Raw genomic sequence first — 19,395 nt, forward strand, 5'->3', positions numbered from 1 at the left:
TGTCCAATTCTTATTTTCTGGCCACAGGTTCTGTAAGTCATTACAGAAATGCAAAGTTCAATTCTTCCCCTTGTTGCTTAGGGTTTTGAAGAACAGTGAACCATTTTAGCAGCGTAACATGCTCAACTGCAACACCATTTAGTACTGATTTCACTTCCTTAAGGATTAATTAGTAACTTTTAATTTGGTAAAACATGTCTATTAAACACCAAACAAATGGCAGTCTTTCTTGCTGGCCTCATGGTTGTAAAGCAAGCCAGTAATAAGTTTGTGGGTTTGAGCCAGTGAAGTTCTGTATACCAGATATTACTGGGTCCTTTTTAGCTTTGCTAGGTCCTATGCAGGGTGCTGGATACAAAGGCATGAACAAGATGGCACCAATATGACCCTCACAGAGCTTACTCTATTGACCAGGGCAGAGCACAACACCACGCACAAGAAAAATAATCCACCATGATAGGTTTTGAAGAATTACACAGTGCCTGGAAGGAAGGGGCTCTTTTTTTTAGATGGAGAATAACGTCTCCCTAAAGAAATGACAAGTAACATTAAAAAGGAAAGCGCATACCAGTAATCACAGCTACGTGGGAGGTGGAGATCAGGAGGAAAGATCAAGGTTGGAGGCCACCCCACACAAAAAGTGAGACCCCCATCTTAAGGTACAAATCATAAATGGTCATGCCTGTAACCCGAGCTACAGGAGAGATGCAGGTAGGAGGATTGTGGTTTCAGGCCCACCCAGGCAAAAACAAAACAAAAACATTGAGTGACTACCTGAAAAATAAATAAATGCAGAAAGGGCTGGTGAAGTGGCTCAAGTGATAGAGCACCTGCCTAGCAAGTGTGAGGCCCTGAGTCAAAACCCTAGGACTGCCAAGAAAAAAAAAAAGGAAGGGATGAAAGGGCCAGAAAAAGCCACTCTTGAGAAGAGTAAAAGGAAGCTGAGACATGTGGAGGTGAGAGGGTAGGTCGTAAGAAACAGGTCCCAAGCCACTCTGAAGTGTCCCCACACTCCTGCTGTCCATCTACTTACTGCACCCACCAGCCATCATCTGACTATGTGGGTTATAATCCCAACATGATCTCAGATTAAACAAAATGTCAGTAAAACTTTAATGTCAGTATATCCATCATTTTAATAAAGGTTTGCATTAAATTATTATATATAATTATAGCATTTGATATGGATCCACTGATACATAGATACAGTTACATTACCTCCAGCATCATAGAAAAAACTTTTAAAGGCTATTAAATTTTTTTCTCAGGGTTAGTTTAGGGGCAGGACTTTTACTTTTGAATTTTAGGAAAGAAGTAAGATTCTGGCTGACTTGCCTTGTTGTGGGTGTGTATTTTTTTAAAGTAAGAAATAAACAACAAAGTGAAGAAAGCCTTGTTCTTCTAGAAAAGCCTGGCTTCGGGAAGAATTTCAATTGTTTAAATTTAGGAAGCTAAAAAAAAAATTTTGAGTCCAAGACTGTTCTCTGGAACGGGTCCATTACATTTTTATTTGAGTGAGAATTAATTGGATGCATTTCTATCCACTTGTGGCTCTAATCTGTGAGAACATTTTACTTTTCAGAGATGGGCAGACAGTTGTATCTACCATGGTGACCTCAGCAACACTCTGTCCTTATTTAAATCCACAGTAGTTGTGTGGGTGACAAGTCATCTGTTGTTGGCTTGCGTGTACTTTTTGGAGAATAACCATGCACAACAAAAAGTTTCCTCTGGATCTCCTGGATCCAACTTTCCCCCTGCTGTGTCTACTTTTTGTATTTTTTTTGGAAATACTTTAGAAACAAAGAACAGAACAGTTATTTAAAGGACACTCCTCCATCCATCCAAAAAATGTTTTCACTTACAATTTTTAAGCAGAAAGGAGTTTTGTTTGTCCCACATTTTTTTTCAGGGCTTTTACCTAACTCCACCCCTCTTTCCCCAGCCCACTCTGAACAACCTTTCACTCAGCAGGTGACAATCTCTCAATGGAAGCCAGCTCTATCATTACTGAATCTTCCCAGCAAACACACTCTCTACTTTTCCCACTTGATTATAAATTGTAATTGTTGGTGATGTTTGTAAGTACTGACACCTTACCTAACCTGTTCCCTATCACTAAGTTCCTTCACAGGCTGGCTGGGTGACTTCTTTAGGCTTGGCATCCCTCCTACCCTGCCAGGAGGGTCACCTGTGACTTCCCTCATCCCTGGGGCTCACTGGCTTAGTCACAAGGTGAGTACTTGGCTGATGCTATTGGTTTTAGTCTTTTATTCTTGGACACTGAGAGACAGACTTGGCTGGTATCTTTCAATATGCCCCAAATTTGACTGTGTTTCAAAGAAAGGTGGATACGATTTTGTTGTTTTCTCTTGTTTTTCCTTCTACAAGAGGACAAAAATCAAGGGAAGCCTGTTCTTTATTTCTGAAGTTGTATTGATGGGGGCTGATCCTCTCCCATCCAGGTTTTTGTGCCCACAAATATCCAATCCCTATCAGTCTGTACCATACTATAAAAGAAAGTGGAAAACAGAACACCGACCCTGAGGTTCTAGTTCTTTTTCAGTTTTTTAATACCTTTCTGCCTTCAATTCTAAGCACTTCTTATAAGAGATTATTTCTTTAATAATTCTTATAGTTATGGCAAAATATGAGTGATATTAAGTTTATCCTTATTATCCAAGAGCCTCCAGTTATTGCTTGTTAATTGCAACCAAAGGTAATTTTTTGGGGGGGGACTCTATACTGGGGTTTGACCTCAGGGCCTCACAATTGCTGGGCGGATGCTCTACTTACTTGAGTCACACCCCCAACTCTTTTCTGCCTTTAGTCATTTTTCAGATAGGGTCTTTTGGTCCTTGCTTGGGGCTGGGTATGAGCTTTGATCTTCACAGCTCCACCCCCTGGGTAGCTTTAGTTTATTTTTCAGATAAGGTCTCTCAATTTTGTCCCAGGCCAGCCTTGAACCTTGATCTTCCTACCTGTGTAACTGGGATTAGATGAACCACCACATCTGGTCCAAAGGTAATTTAAAAACAAAACAAAACAAAACAAAAACCTAAGTATGTCAAAGACCTCAAGAAATACCCAAAGTTTAGTTAAATCTGAAAAACACTGTGCATATTCTGATATGACTCACAAAGATAACCTCTCAGGCACCATAAAAATACTAGTAGGCTTAGAATGGTGGCATGTACTGTGATGCCAGCACTTGGGAAACAGGCAGGAGGATGGAAAGTGTGAGGCTATACACAAAAAACAGGGCTAGTGGAGTGGCTCAAGTGGAAGAGCACCTGCCTAGCAAGAGTGAGGCCCTGAGTTCAAACCCCAGGACAGCCTAAAATAAAAAAATAAAATAAAAAAAGGAAAAAAATTCTAGTAACCAGAGTTAAGTCTTCCAGAATCACCACCTAATGCTTCTTAGATAATCTCCTTTATTATGATGTAAATAGATGTGTAAAGATACAGGAAAAATAGGAAGAATGCAAGACCTCTGTTTCCCTTTCTGTGTTTTCTGGCCTACTTGAAAATCTTACAATTTAGTATGAACAAAGTCTGTTACTCCCAAATTACAGACTGCTAAAATATTATTTTCTTATGCCCCTTTACTAGAATTTAAATTTCTCATCCACTCATTCTCACAACTCTTGTTTTTGAAGAAAACACAGTCCATGAGAACTGAGATATACCACGAGGCATGAATGACTGACAAGCTTGACTTTTAAACTTCAAATCTGCCTGGCAATTCAGAACCCAGGGAACACAGGAGAACCAGCTGGAGTCTCCATGTTGGTACAACGTGGGAACTGCCTAATAACACATATCTTAGAAGGCGTTCCTGTCCTTCATTGATGCAAGACTGTGTGATATTTGAATGCTACCTCCTGTAGAATCTGCTTAGTGTGGAGTAATGCGTGGGGCATTGGTATTTTTAAAAGGCTGTGTGGGCCAAGCATGGTGGCATACACCTGCCATCCTAGATACTAGGGAAGCTGAGGCAGGAGGATGGAAAGTTGGAGCAATATAGGAAGACCCAATCTCAAGAGAAAAAATGTTTTTAAATTTAAATTTTAAAAAGCTGCACAGATAACTCTAATATTCAGTCCTAGAACAATAACAGGACCCAAAGTCTGTGACAGAAATAGTAGTCCACTGGGCCACAATCAGAAAGAGCGTGGACATGTGAGTCAATGCCCTGTATAGCTATCCTTATCTCAACCAGCAAAACCCCTTGTTCCTTCCTATTATTGCTTATACTCTCTCTACAACAAAATTAGAGATAAGGGCAAAATAGTTTCTGCTGGGTATTGAGGGGGGGAGCGGGAGGGGGTGGAGTGGGTGGTAAGGGAGGGGGTGGGGGCAGGGGGGAGAAATAAACCAAGCCTTGTATGCACATATGAATAATAAAAGAAAAATGAAAAAAAAAAAAAAAAAAAGAAAGAGCGTGGACAAAGATCAAGGCCTGGGGGTGAAGACTGGAGGTAGCCTACAGGTAGCTGAAAAAACTGACTGGGTGGGGACCACTAGGGAAAAGGAAGGGGACCAGTGGGAGGGTGGAGGGGGAACAGAGAGGTGAATGTGATAAAAGCACATTATGTTCACATATGAAAATGTCATAATGAAGCCCATTATTTTGTACAATTAATATACACCAATAAAAATTTCAATGGAAGTACCATACAATCCTGTATACTGCACTTGGGCATATCTGAAGGAATGTAAGTCAGCATACAACAGAGACACCTGCACACCTATGTTTATTGCAGCTCTGTTCACAACAACCAAGCTATGGAATCAGCCTACGGCCCAACAACCAATGAATGGATAAAGAAAACATGGTAGATATACACAGTGGAGTATTAGTGAACTATAAAGAAGAATGAAATGATGTCCTTTGCAGGAAAATGAATGAAACTGGAGATCATCAGGTTGCACGAAATAAGCCAAGCTCAGAAAGTCAAGTATTGCATGTTTGCACTCTTAAGCAGAATCAAGACCTAACATATAACATGACTATAAAGAGGGGACTGTTTGAGGGGATGGGAGGAAAGGGAAGGGAGAAGAGACAAGGAGAAGGTGGTGGGAATTGAAGAAGATTGAAGTGCATTAAATATGTGTGTGAAAATAGCACAATTTGAGACCCTTTAAAATCTATTTAAAAGGAAGGAGGAAGTTAAAAAAGTAACAGGGTGAATTTGATCAAAGTACATTACATGCATGTATGTCAGTATCACAGTGAAACCCTTTGTACATTAATTCATGCTAACAATTTAAAAACAAAAACAAACTCACGATGTGGGGTGGGCCTTACCTTGGGGACAGCCGTGACCCAGCCCCATCTGTGCCCAAGTATTTGATACAAACACACTAATATTTTATCAGTATAAAAGAACTGTGTTTCTTTTTGGAACATTAGTCAAAAAATTCAAATATAAGAAATTCAGCTGGTGTGGGAACATATACTTGAGAGAGAATGGCTACTGTAGACATAGTTTGTCCCTTCTTTAGAATGGTCATTTCTCAGCTTTTCACAGGCTGGTCCTACTTTTCTGATTGCCTGCCCATTGCTCCAGTAGCTACAAAAGTGGTGACTCACATGGTAGCAGCAGCAGCGGCAGAGTCTGAGAGAGTGCCCTTATCAGCCCTGATTGTCACTCATCCTGTCCATCCACTTGTTATTGGCTCAAGGAAGACCTTATTAAGTGTCATTACACTTTGTTTTCCATGGCCCAGTGGAGCTGGCAGTCTGACAACCAAAAAGGAAACTTGACAAGATTAGAGAAGCATTTTGCTTCCTATCCAATTTCCTCATTGGTGAGATGGTTCATTTTTCATTTGGATATAATAAGATTAGTGATTCTAAAATGAGCAGCTATTCTCTCTAATACATTTCCTGATTGAAGTCCCCAAACTGGTATTACATTCTAATACTAACAAGCTTTTGGGGTTTCTTAAATCCCCCTACCCCCTCCACCAAAAAATCATCCCATCTCCACAGAGGTACTATTTCTGCGAAGTCAGGTGGGAAACACGTTCCAGGGAAGTAACTCACTCCTGGCCACATGGTCTCACAATGCTGGAGAATTCCACCCCCAGGGAACAACAGTGAGTTGTTGGATACAAATAGTTGTTGGATACATTCACAAAACTGTGAATGCCAGAGCTGCACGTTTCTTTCATGTATGATGTGAAACTTACATGCTTAATTTATCGTATCATAAAAACCACAACCACCTTCTTTTATAGATTAGAGACCATCTTGGAGCTTCTGTGACTTCTGTGGCATATGAACTGCAAGTGACAATGACTTGTGACACCCTCCACTGACTTGTTACACACTCAGGCCTACTTCCCAGGCCTGTCCTTAATAATACTTCTTGAAAATAAAGAAGGGGTTGACTCCTATATGTACAGTTTAAGAGTATTACTGAATTTCACGTTTGTAAAAGTATTCTGAATTACCTCCAGGATATTGAAAAGCACATGTGTTTTTCATTCTTCCTCTGAAAATATTCTTGTGAAATCCGGTGTCACACAGATTACTTAGTAAAAGTCAACTGGTAACTCTCACTGAAGGAATAATTGTCCATCCAACTTGGTATAGAACTGGCACTCTTATTTTTCTCAAAAACTGAACTTGATAGAGTACCTACCTAGCCAGTGGGAGGTCCTGTGCTCAAACCCCAGGGCCACCAAAAAAAATTCTTTTAAACCTGAACTCAATTGACAGTGCAGAGGGCTTGTGGTAGTCTGATATCTAAGCTTATTTCCTACCTGTAGCTCTGGCAAATATCTGTTTGTGGGATCTTACAGTCCAAGGAACTTCATCTGGACATCCTGCCATTCAGTAACTTTTAGTGATGTCCCAAGGTTATAGGAAATTTTCCTGGCCTGTTTAACAGATAGTAACAGGGTTAGTCATGCTCCGTTTTAAATAGAATTTACAAACACTGCTTCTACTCCCACCCATACCTGTCTGAACCGTAGTCTCACTGCCATTCCATGAAAGCAGCCTATTTCTTTAACCTACCTGAAGGAATTTTTGGCAATACAGTTAAATGAATTAAGTAATGTAATAAACAGGAAGTTGAACTCTTGCTCTCTTGATAATGAAATTGGTCCTTCCTCCTCTGGGTAGATCATGGCATTTCCTTACACATAATAAGAAAACAACATCATTACTGACATCTAGTTAATTCCTTCTCATACCATTTCGAATCTCATGGTTGGGAGTCTTACTGGCTATGTTGCCATTTTTTCCCCCAGTTATCCATTGTCAGTCCTTACAGTATACTGACCCTTCAATATAATTCATCTTTTAATTGTTGTTTTACCTTTTCAAAAACATATTAGTTATACGAATTAAGTGTTCTAAAACTGTTATGACTTACTGATTAACCCCTCTCCTATTCCCTTCAGCATAGACAAAATATCTCTCCACCACGTAGGAACTGTGGGCTGGAATATATGTTAGCATTCAATTTCTTATAAAATTGTGTGAGGAACCTCAAACTCCTGATCCCAGGATCTGACGAGCTCCATCATTAAAAAGCAAGAGCAATCTGGACACTGCTGGATACCACTGACCTACCATCAATGTTATCTTAAACAAACAAGAGTGAGACCTTCATAGAATTAAACTCCACTGCTGTTTCTTTCACTTTCTCTCACTATGGATCCTCTGAAGATTTTTGATGCATAGGTATAGATCTTTATTCACTCATTCATTTTTTTTTTTTACATTTATAGAGTAAATGAAAAATTGGTTTAGAAGGAAAAGAGTTAGCTTACTTAGAAATATCCAACCCTAAGAAACCTCTTAAATTTCTTAAGAAGTACTCAAAGGGTGATGACAGCAGCATGATCAATATTAACTAAGAATCTGTACTGCCGAGCACCAGATTACAGGCTCGTGCCTGTAATCCTAGCTACTCAAGAGGCAGAGATCAGGTGGACAGAGGTTCAAAGCCAGTCCTGGGCCAAGTGTTTGAGAGACCCTATCTTGAAAACCTCAACACAAAAAAAGGGCTAGTGGTGTGGCTCAAGTGGTAGAGTGCCCACCTGCTTAGCAAGCAGGAGGCCCTGAGTTCAAACCCCCATGCCACCAAAAAATAAAAAAATAAAAAAATTTAAAAGTCTCTCTTGCTACAGAAACTCCTGAAAAAGAATCTACGTTTTATCAGATTGCCTGGGGGAAATTTAGCTGTACACTGAAGTTTGAGCAATATTGTATTAAAGAACAGTTTTTCATCAAGAAGACACTAAAAAAGACGAACATAAAATAAGTCACTTTCAGAACATATGAGAGATGGTTGTGAGAAAAATTTAAGCCAAGGACTGACTGCAAGAGCAATTTGGAATCCCAAAATATTGGATTTGTCATATGGGAACATTCTCCATGCCCCACATAACAGTCAGTTTCTATTGCAGCTGAAATAGCCCATGAAGCTAGATAGTTCCTTGCATTTTGGTTCCACCCCAGTCAATAATCTTTATGTAGGTATTTTCAAGAGCTGGAGAGCCACAGGGCATCATTACGAATATTTTATACACTGGGATGGCTATCTTCCATTTTAAATCAATGACTTGACCCAATGCTTACAGTATACGTCTCTAATGTAATACAACACTGGTATTAAAATAATGTTTACAGCCAGGTGCCTGTGGTTCACACCTGTAATACTAGTGACTTGGGAGTCAGAGATCAGGAAGATTGCAGTCTGAAGTCAGCCTAGGCAAATAGTTCAAGAGACCTTATCTTAGAAAAATACCCAGTATAAAAAAGGATTGGGGGAGTGGCTCAAGTGATAAAGTGCCTGCCTAGCTAGTGTGAGGCCCTGAGTTCGAACCCCAGGACTGCCAAAACCAAACCAAAACAAAAAACATTTCCTTACCTTTATTCCCAATTTTTTTTTTTTAATACAAACATAAACGTGGGGGTGGCAGTACTAGGGTTTGAACTCAGGGTCTCACACTTGCTAGGCAGATTCAGGTAAGTTTTCATATTTTTTTGCTGGGAGGCCTGCACCACAATCTTCCTACTTCGGGATCCTGCATAGCTTGGATGACAATTGAGCACTACCACACCCAGCTTTCTTTTTGTTCTTGTTGAAATGGAGTCTCACTAACTTTTTGCCTGGGCTGACTTCAAATCTTAGTCCTCCTGCCTACCAAGTAGTTGGGATTACAGGCATGAGTCACCAACCTCAAACATGAACATTTCATATAAATACAATTTATCTTAACAAATAGGGCTAATCATCAGTGTGCTGATATGCCCATAAAATAAAGGTGACTTGCCTGTACAGGAGCTACTTAAGTGGTCAGTTGTGGCACTCCTCTTCCCAAACTCACGCTCATCTGCAGAAAGGATCTGGTATACAATATCACAAACTGGGATGGATACAGTTAGGGTCTCTTACTTGGGTGACCATTATCACTAAAATTAAATGTATTAACTGACGCTTTAAACAGACTCTTCTTGCTTTGAAGAGCTGGATGAATGCCAGATAGAAGTCATAGTCACTACAGAGGACATATGCTAAGAAATTCATTGTTGACGATGGCTTTAACTTCAGATGCCAGAATCTGCGGCATTGGAAGCTTTCCCTCTTGTCTTGTCACCAAGCAGGTCATCTCTTTCCTGGCCGGCACAAGCACCCAGGAGTGTGCTGAAACCCTAGCACAGCCTAAGAAAGCTGGTGCTCAGCTTGCTGCAATACAAGGGTATCTGTGCCACCAGGAGGAGGGAGTTAGGTGGCCCAAGTGGAGGGGAATGGCCTGATGGCAGTGAGTCAGAGCAGGCCAGGTAGAACAAAGTGTAGGGAAGGGTGATTGGTACCAGTGAGGAGGGAAAGAGAGCCCAGCACTAGCTAAATAGGGTTGGCAGTGATAAAGAAGGAAAACCAATGGGCACTGATGGTTCACACCTGTAATACTAGCTGCTTGGGATGGGAGACTGAGATCAGGAAGATGGAGGTTCAAGGCTAGCCTGGACAAATAGTTTGAGAGACCCTGTCTCCAAAATAATAAGAGCAAAATAGACATGAGGTGTGGCTCAAGTGATAGATCACCTGCTTTATAAGCAGAAAGGCCTGAGTTCAAACCCCAGTACCATTAAAAAACAATAAGAAGAAATTAAAAAGGAAAAACAACTCAGCCTTCTAGGGCACCAAGGCAAAGATTACCTGCCAGTCACATCTGCCCATCTCCACTCCACAGGGTGAGAAACTTAAATGCACAAGATAGCCAGGAAGAGCAAGGCTGGCTTGCATTTTCTAGTCAGCAAACTGGTGAGGAGGTCCTTCACCAAGACCAGCCTCAAAGTGGGCAGCCTACCACAGCAAGGGCTTCCATTTGACTCTAGAAAAGAAGTGAAAAGTCTATGCAGATCTAAGTGTTTACAAATCAGAGCAAGATTGAGATAGAAAAAGATCATTATTAAAATAAGAGAGAATGAAGTTTTAGGAATAAAAATGGTGTGGATTTGAATTCTACCTAGACCACTGTATAGCTCTTTGACTTTGGAGAATGTCAGGTTTCTTCACCTATAAAGTGAAGATAGTACCTTACTCCTAGAAATGCTATCATGCAACGAAATATGAAGGAAAAGCGCCATGTAAAATGCTTGTAAATATACCCCCCCACCCCCTTTTTTTCTGCATTGTTTCTTAAAATATTTTGAAGTAGCTGCTATTTTCCTGTTAAAGAACCTTTCTGAGCCAGGTGTGGTGGTACACACCTGTAGTCCCAGCACTCAGGAGGCTGAAGCAGAAGGATCAAGTTAGACTCTGTCTTAAAAAAAAAAAAATTCTTAAGACTGATATTTACTGTCTACACAAAAAATTTTCTGCTTAGAAAAGACAAGCACACACCTAGTATTATTTTTTTCTTTTTCAAAGACCAAATCCTATAGGCTTTACCATTTAATGGCCTTCTTAATCAAATTATTCTGTTTTTTCTTTAAAATGAGCCCCATGAAGTCAGAGTGTGTACTTACATGTAGTTGGAAAACAGAAATCTAAATGGAAACCTCTTTTCTGCACTTGACTTCATGCATTCTAGAGTAACCCCAAGAATCCAAGCAGCCCCCGCACCCCCCCCCCGTATGCTAATACAACTTTGTATTGCAAAAGGGAATCTCAAACTCACTATCACTCCTCCTACAGCTAATTTCTAAAAGAATGACTTTTCAACAATTCAGGAAAGTATTTTTTAAATCCTCCAATGTGTACTTTGTTGTTGTTTTGGTTTTGATTTTGGGCGGTACTCAGGGCCTTGCATGCTCTACCACTTGAGCTATGCCTTCAGCTCAATTTGTGCTTTTGAAACTAAAAGTGCTTAAAATTTTTTTTAAAGGTAGAATATTTAAAACACTATTTTTGACACTTGATGATTTTTAGATCCTCTTGCATTATATGGTCCTTTCATTTCCAACCTTTGATTTAATTATTTGGTGATAATATATATGGATATTTAAAAACTTAAAATATGACTTTAAAATTAAACTTCAGTCTAACTTTAAAATTCTTACTGAGCTGGGCACTGGTGGCTCATGCTTGTAATCCTAGCTGCTGTGAGGTTTCGAGCAGGAGTCAGCGAGGGGGTGGGGTTGGTTGCTACCCCACATTTCAATGAAAAATAAGGCTCATCCCAGTTTTGTTGGGAAGCTTAAAATTGAAGAATTGTGGTCCCTTGCCCACCTAGGCAAAAAGCGAGACCCTATCTCTAAAAACAACCAGAGCAAAAAGGGGCTGGAGGTGCTGTTCGTGGTTAGAGCTCTTGCCTAACAAGTGTGAGGTCCCGAATTTGAATTCCAGTAACATTAAAAAAAAATTAACTGAATGTTTATACCTTTTAATTGTATAAATTCCTCATGACTAGAGATTCTGTGGTCTTTAAATACCACTGTCATGTTAATGAGTCACCAATATTTGGGAGTAACCAATAGGATAATTACATGAGTGAATCAGACCTACCTAAATGTAATTATTTGGTAAATGTAATTATTCACCAGAAGGTTTCTACCTAATTAGAGCAACAATGACTTCAATAGTTCATGTGCCTACCCATTAACAGACAGTACTGGGCCGCAAAGAAGTGAAGAAGGTGGTCTGATGTCAAATGAGGCAATAATAATATTAATACCTGTCTCTGCCACTTATTAGTTGTATAATTTTTAGCCAATTCTTTCACCTCTTGCTTCCTCAGTTTCCTTATCAGTAAAAAGGAAATCCTAAGAGTTCTTTGTTGCCTGCGACTATTTTGAAGATTAACTTAGATAATGAGTTGTGTGGGGGCACATTTAATAATCAGTCGATGAATACTAATCTTATCACAGAAGTTGTGACAGTCCACAATAAGAAGTCATTACTTGAAAAATTAGCATTGCTGTTTTCTTTCTAGGGTTTGAACTCAGGACTTTGCCCTTGCTAGGTGGCTGCTGTACCACTTGAGCCACACCCCAGCTGTAATATCTTTTTTTTAGTTCTAAAGTGAGTGAAAATTGTAGACAGAAAAGGGGAGGTTTAGCTAGTTCAGGGTAACAGAAAGATGCATATTCATGAGAAGTATTCAACTGTAAATAGCTGACTTGGCACTTGGCATTTTCATACCCCCTAAAAATATTTCTACAGTTTAATACTACTTCAGTAACCCGATAATAAAAGAGTTTTCTTAGCACCTATCAAGAGGCCACACCTTATGTCATCCTAGTCCTTCCTAGGGACACTTCTCCTGGCAGAGAATTAACTGAACACACCAGCAGAGACAACTGTTGACAGAAAAACTGGTCTGTCACAATGGAATTAGCTTTCTGGCATGACATTTTAGCTGTACTGTCACGCTTTTGTGTAATAAAATCTTTACCAGCCTCTCCTCTCTGATACCTGGTTCTGGATCTCTCTTATTAAAAGAACAAGGGTTTTCTCAGGCAGAGAGAGAACATTCAGTGAAAACACAGGCAAATCCCTGCCTCACCCTCTGTTAGGCAGAGACTTGGGGACAACAGAGCTTCTCATGCTTTGGACATATTTGAACATAGGAAGTTCAGATTCAGTGGGGTCTGGGATGTCTCTCCCCCTCCTTCCCCGCAACCTTGGGATCCTGAATTTTTAACAAGCTCCCCAGCGTTGCTGCTGGTGCACACATCACACCTCTGATGTGATGTGATGAGGGCCGAGACAAGGAGGCCAGCCTGGGATGTGTGCTCATCTGTACATAAGCACGCAAGCCTGTGCCCTGTAAGAAGGCTAATGTTATTTCAGAAGAGTTTAGATGATGAAGGGAAGCATCTCACTGTGCTGTCCCAGAAACCTTATTTCCAAATTAACATTTGACTCTTTTTAAAATCTGCTGTTTCGCATTGCCAAGCGCACTTGTTCTTTGGTCTCAAAATCAGGATACTGTGACCCTGCGTGAGGGAGGTCACTGGTCCACTGGAGAGTGGCAAACACACCGTAGACAATGCACACCTGTGCCTTGGCTCAGTAGCACTCAGAGCACCAGCAGACTGGAAGGGACAATTCCAGCCAGAAAGTGGTAAGGGACATTTCCTGGTAGCATGGGTAAGGCTTTCTCAGAGTGATGATGATAACAACAACAATGATGGTGATGATGATGAAGAAAAGGGAATTACAATGACAGTAAAATGGAGAAAAACATACCATTCTATAGATAGCATGTGACTGGTGTCATTTTGGAGGCTTTATGCATGAATTAATCTTTTGCTTAACATACACACAATGTATCTCTTTTGAGAGCTTTAAACTTTAACAAATAGTGGGATAATTTAATAAAACATAGACTGTGATAAAAATTCATAATGTAGCAACTTAAGAATTGCCAGTTACAGAGGATTAAAATCAACCAAGAGTGGTCAGGTGAAAAGTAGCATATAGAGAAGGAATATAGTGTGACAAATGCTTCCTCAAGCCAGGTGTGGTGGTGCGTGACTATAATCCCAACACTTGGGAGGTGGAGGATCATGAGTTCAAGGTCAACCCAGACCCTGTCTCAAAAAAACAAAAAACAAACAAACAAATAAATGTTCCTTAAAGACTTACAAACTGCTCTCACATGCTCACCATGATGTAGATCACATTCTTAAAATAGTTTTCTTCTTGACATCCTGAAAAAGAAACTTTTAAACCTCATGCTCCAATATAAATAAGGATGTGAACAAGCATTAAAATTTTAAAAATTAAGAGTGGCTTTACAGATTTAAACAGAGCTGTTGATCTTTGTTTAAAGCAAGATCCACTGAACTTTTGGACGCCATTCCTGAAATAACTCTGAAGATGGAATAATGGGTTGTTTCTTACTTTGTCGTTTCTTAATGCAAACGTAATCAGCTTTACAAGGCTTAGCTGTCTCCACTGACCTAACAGCATTCTTTACCTCATATACAAGGAAACAGAAATGGTTTTTTTCCCTACTATTTTACACCAAAGCACAGGCTTTGTCTGTTAAAAATAACAATTTCTCTTCTATTTAATAAAGTTAACAAAACTTTAAAAGCATCAGGCTTTTTGTCTTTAGTAGTAATTTCTTAATGTAAAGTATAAAATGTGACTTAACTCCTTTCAAAAGTTTATTTTTTTAAGCTATCTGTTACCAAACTCAAACTGTCTGAATTTCTTATCAGCTGCCAACTTCTCTTTCACACTGCCCTCACTGGCTTAAGCTGGCCTAGTGTTACATGGAAGGGAAGGAGCAATGTCACGACCAAGATCCAGGACAATATGCCATTCATTATGTCCTCTCACCCTGGGCTCCCTCGCTGAGTTGAATTAGCTTGGAGAAGAAATGTCGTGCTGGCTATTGTGACGCTGACCAAAAATCTGGCAAAAGTAGAAAAGACAAGGGCTTTCCAGATAGATCTGAACCCAAGCCCCACCTTCTGACAATCACTGCCCTCCACTTCCTCATCTGTAAAACAGACAGGGTATCTTCCTTGCAGAATTATGAGAATTAAATGAGGAATACATTTTATGCACGTGTTAGGCACTTAATGTAGTCTGGCTTAACCTCAACAAATTTTTAGCATAATTGGGGCACAACTGGTAATATGTTTTTTTAAACTACCATGAAAATATATTTTTGACGTACATATTAACCAGGTTTACATGGATAAAAACTATCTTTTACTTCTGAAAGATTTTTAGATAAGTTATGATTGCTTTTTTTAAAAATAAAATCACAATGATTGTGATTTTAGAATGTCTCTTACATTTGTTCCCACAATTTTTATGTTTATAGGTTACATGCTCTACAAGTAAACAGGCCTAGACACTAAGCATAGGATACTTTCCTAATATATAGCAAAACCTTTTATTCTTTGTAACAGAAAAAAATGATAATTTATCAAAAATACACAAATACATTCTGTTACAAATTGAGTATTTTACAAAATCAAATTTTAATCACAGGTATACAAACATCAGGGTTTAATTATGCTACTGAATTTGTTGGAACACTCTTTTTACTCTAACACAACTCTGTTCTTTCCAGACAGCAAGAGAGACCAAACTTATCTATATAGCTCACATACCCACATCTTGACCACAATCAGCTTAATATGCCATGATAAAATATCTACAAATTCCTGGACTATTTAAAATAACCAGAATCACTTGAGGGGCAAGGCACATAAATAGATTCCTCATTTCTAATATCTTCCTAAACCACTGATTCTTATCACATCTCCTGGGATCCCCACTTCCAGAGATGTCAAGGCCTTGGCACTGGTGATTGTAAAAGCTTTCCAGGGAATTAAAAGATGGGAAGCATAAGTCAAGTTAAGAACCATTATCATTCCTAGCTATTGGAAGACTGAGCTCAGGAGGATCAAGTTTCAAAGTCAGCCTGGCCAAATAGTTTGCTAGACCTCCATATCTCCAAAATAACCATAGCAAAATGGACCAGGTGTAGCTCAAGTGGCAAAGCATCTGCTTTGCAAGCACAAAGCTCTGAATTCAAAACCCCAGTCACACCAAAAAACAAAAAACAACAACAAAAAATTATTATGAATAATGAGAGTTGCTACAACATAGAAATGAAAACATATACATAATTAAAAGAAAATTGCACAAACATTCTCTCAGGAAGAGTGTCTTACAAGACATTCCACCAAATATGTCTGTTTTCCTCCCTTTGAATATCTATTCAAGACACACAGAAAATGGCAGAATAAGAAGAGGATAACACACATGGGAGACTGAGGAAAAATAATGCAAAAGCTGCTGGGAAAGCAAGATTCTAGCAGAGACACCCTGAGACTATAGCTGCCTTGAACCTACCAGGGTTGGTGAATATTCAGGAAGTGACAATGTTTACTGGAATAGGAGATTGTATGGGGAAGAGGATTAGGTAACAAGTGACCTAGAATTAGGTATGATTCTCCCTGAAGGACTGTAGAGAAAATAATTAAAAGTTAAAGGCCTTTCTCAAGACATTGCTGCACTTGATTGACCTCCATCTACCATCTTACTAACGGTTATCAGCAAAAATATAAGGTCTCGATGGATAATAAAACATGCTTCTTTTCCAGGAAAGAAACAGGAGAATTTAATTAGTTTCTTAAACAGATTATTTTTGTACTTCCTTGGTTAGTAAAATAAGCATAATTAATCAGTGTCTGCTTTGAAACAAAATATACAGTGACATTTTAAAAAGCATCCACATTGAAAACACACACACACATTCTTTGACATAGTAGTCCATGGCTGGATATTTATGACTAAAAGAAATGACAAGATTGGTAAAAGATGTTTTTTTCTCAGCCACTTAACTGATTTGTAACAACAGGTACAAACTAGCCAGTAGCCATTTGGATCCAACATTTTTGGCAGATTTGGAGAGGAGTTGTTCAAGAGCAAAAGGCTAAAGCTTTTTAGGCTAAAGCTTCTGGGTGACCTTTGGGGTCTTTTAGCAAGGTCAAAGTCTGGGAGAAGCCAGGTAACCAGACTTCACTTGTTCCCTCCACAACTTACTGCTAAAAGTAGGAGAAACAGAAGCATAATAGGAAATTAATTTAGCATATATACAATGTGAGGCGAAAATACCTAGTTATTCTACTTTGAGCAGGCTAGATGCCAAATAATTTTACATAGTAGTTGGAGGGCAGGGAAGGAAATGATAGAATTATCTGTGAAATGTCTCTTTAGGTATTTTTCTTTCCCTAAGGTGTGTGGTGGGGGTGGGGAGTGGGGGTGGGGGGTGAAGGGTGGGAAGGACAACAACATCTCAAATAGCCATTTACTGAGCAACAGCTGAAGGAATGAGCATCTCCTAGAGAGGCTAGAAAACCACTGATCCTAAGGGAGTTATACACTTGAAAGAGCCTGAAGGATACTTTGTTTCACTATACTAACTACAGTGTTACCAGGAAAGGAAATAGGAAAGATATATTGATGGCAGGAAAACCAGACTAGAAATCAGCATTTTTAGCATTGAGTTACAGAGTTATCGGCTGTGAATTCAAGGTTAGTGAATGGACAGTAAATATTAAATAGGGTATCTTCAAACAGAAAAATGCATAAAGCAAAGTTATGCATTGATCAGTTGTCAAAACTGCTGTAACCACAGGCTGTCAGAAACCTAAATGTATTTCCCCAAAGCACAATCATTCTGAATTTGTGAATTCAGTGCTTGTGGTGATTTTATAGAACATAGCTGCCTGGAATAATGAGAACTCGTTGTATTTGTAATTGTTTTATCTCTGGAACGCAACATGGGTGAGCCACAGGAAGGGCACTGAAAGGTTGGGGACGGGGAGCAGTCCTTTACAATAAATACCCTTTCCGCTGCATGCCCTTGTACACATTTTGAAATTTTTACACCAGGCCCAGTTTTCATTTTTACAAAATGAAAAAAAATCAAAAGCTTGAACATAAACAGAATGCTTACAGAACACTGAGCAAATGTTTTTGAGAGACTATTCAACGTAGAATTAATTATAAAAGTAATAGATAGCCAAATACTAAAATTCTCTCTTAATATTAGTCTAACTCCAAAAAGTTTTCATGGGGCTATTTCAAAGGGCTACAATGAACTATTTTTGCTGAATATAGATAACTATAGATGTTTTTTCCCCCAGAAAATTAAAAGTTGCCATTTTTCCTCCTGTCTCCCTGCTGCAGATATAACATAGGAGATGCTGAAAGATTTCTGTCTAAGCTGAAGATAAATCAAATCAGGTTTTGGTTAAGAAAACATGGAATGGCAGTTTCTCTAGCTCCTTTCACATGTTGTATGAATTCTCTTACCTTCATTACTGCATTAAAGCAGCTACCTGGAGAGGGTTGGGGATGGGGGGGCACAGTTACTAAAGACTTGCCATGCTTCTGCACCTAGCTAGGGTGCATTTGTCTTGTTAAGATGAAAACTCCACAACAATAAAATCTGAACCACTGGAACAAAGTGCATCATACAGCAACTCAAGCTCAGAACTGAGATCCATAATACCATGTTAACTATATATATATATATATATATATATATATATTAAATTTTTATTTTATTCACATGTGCATACAATGTTTGGGTCATTTCTCCCCTCCTCCCCCAACTCCTCCCTTCCCCCCCCACCCCCTCCTTCTTCCCCCCTACCCGCTTGCTACCCAGCAGAAACTATTTTACCCTTATCTCTAATTTTGTTGAATAGAGAGTATAAGCAATAATAGGAAGACCAAGGGTTTTTGGTAGTTGAGATAGGATAGCTATGCAGGGAGTTGACTCACATTGATTTCCTGTGCATGTGTGTTACTTTCTAAGTTAATTCTTCTTGATCTAACCTTTTCTCTAGTTCCTGGTCCCCTTCTCTTATTAGCCTCAGTTGCTTTAAGGTATCTGCTTTAGTTTCTCTGCATTGAGGGCAACAAATGCTAGCTAGTTTTTTGGGTGTCTTACCTATCCTCATACCTCCCTTGTGTGCTCTTGCTTTATCATGTGATCAAAGTCCAATCCCCTTGTTAACAATATATTTTAAGTCAGCTTTCTAGCACTATAATAACTAAGATCATCAATGTAGAAAGAGAAATGGTTTATTTTTTGCTCATGGTTTTAGAATTTTCAGTCTATGATCTTGTTGCTTTGGACATCATAATAGGTGCAGATGGTGGAACAAAACTTCTCATCTCCTTTCAGGGAAAGAGAAAGAAAGCTGATGTTCTACAATCTCTTCCAAGGCCCACCCTAATTACCTGGAGACTTCCCATTAGGCTCCATCTTTTAAAGTTTCCACTACAAAGTTGTTCAGGAAACCGAATACAATTGCCGCTCTTTTTCAGGCAACCCAGAAAGATGGCAGATATTCAGACTGAGGGTGCCTAACAAAAGCAGTCAAACTATCTTTCAAGATAAGAGGGTCCTACTGGCAAGAAGAAGCATCTTTAA

At 39.3% G+C, this 19,395-nt stretch overlaps 1 protein-coding gene across 6 annotated transcripts in view; it reads right to left on the reverse strand.

Moving 5' to 3' along the window:
* Elovl6 (ELOVL fatty acid elongase 6) overlaps window positions 1-19,395 on the reverse strand; it is a 111,628-nt gene that overhangs the window by 65,991 nt on the left and 26,242 nt on the right. The window contains exon 2 of one of the 6 annotated variants that reach the window (XM_074041540.1): window positions 6,775-6,891. The exons of the other annotated variants lie outside the window; for them this stretch is intronic. The gene's annotated coding sequence lies outside the window, so the exon portion shown is untranslated. The remainder of the gene's footprint in view (window positions 1-6,774; window positions 6,892-19,395) is intronic. 6 annotated transcript variants of the gene reach the window in all.

The sequence above is a fragment of the Castor canadensis genome, chromosome 9 (genome assembly GCF_047511655.1).
Source record: "Castor canadensis chromosome 9, mCasCan1.hap1v2, whole genome shotgun sequence".
In the NCBI taxonomy this organism is placed as follows: domain Eukaryota; kingdom Metazoa; phylum Chordata; class Mammalia; order Rodentia; family Castoridae; genus Castor; species Castor canadensis.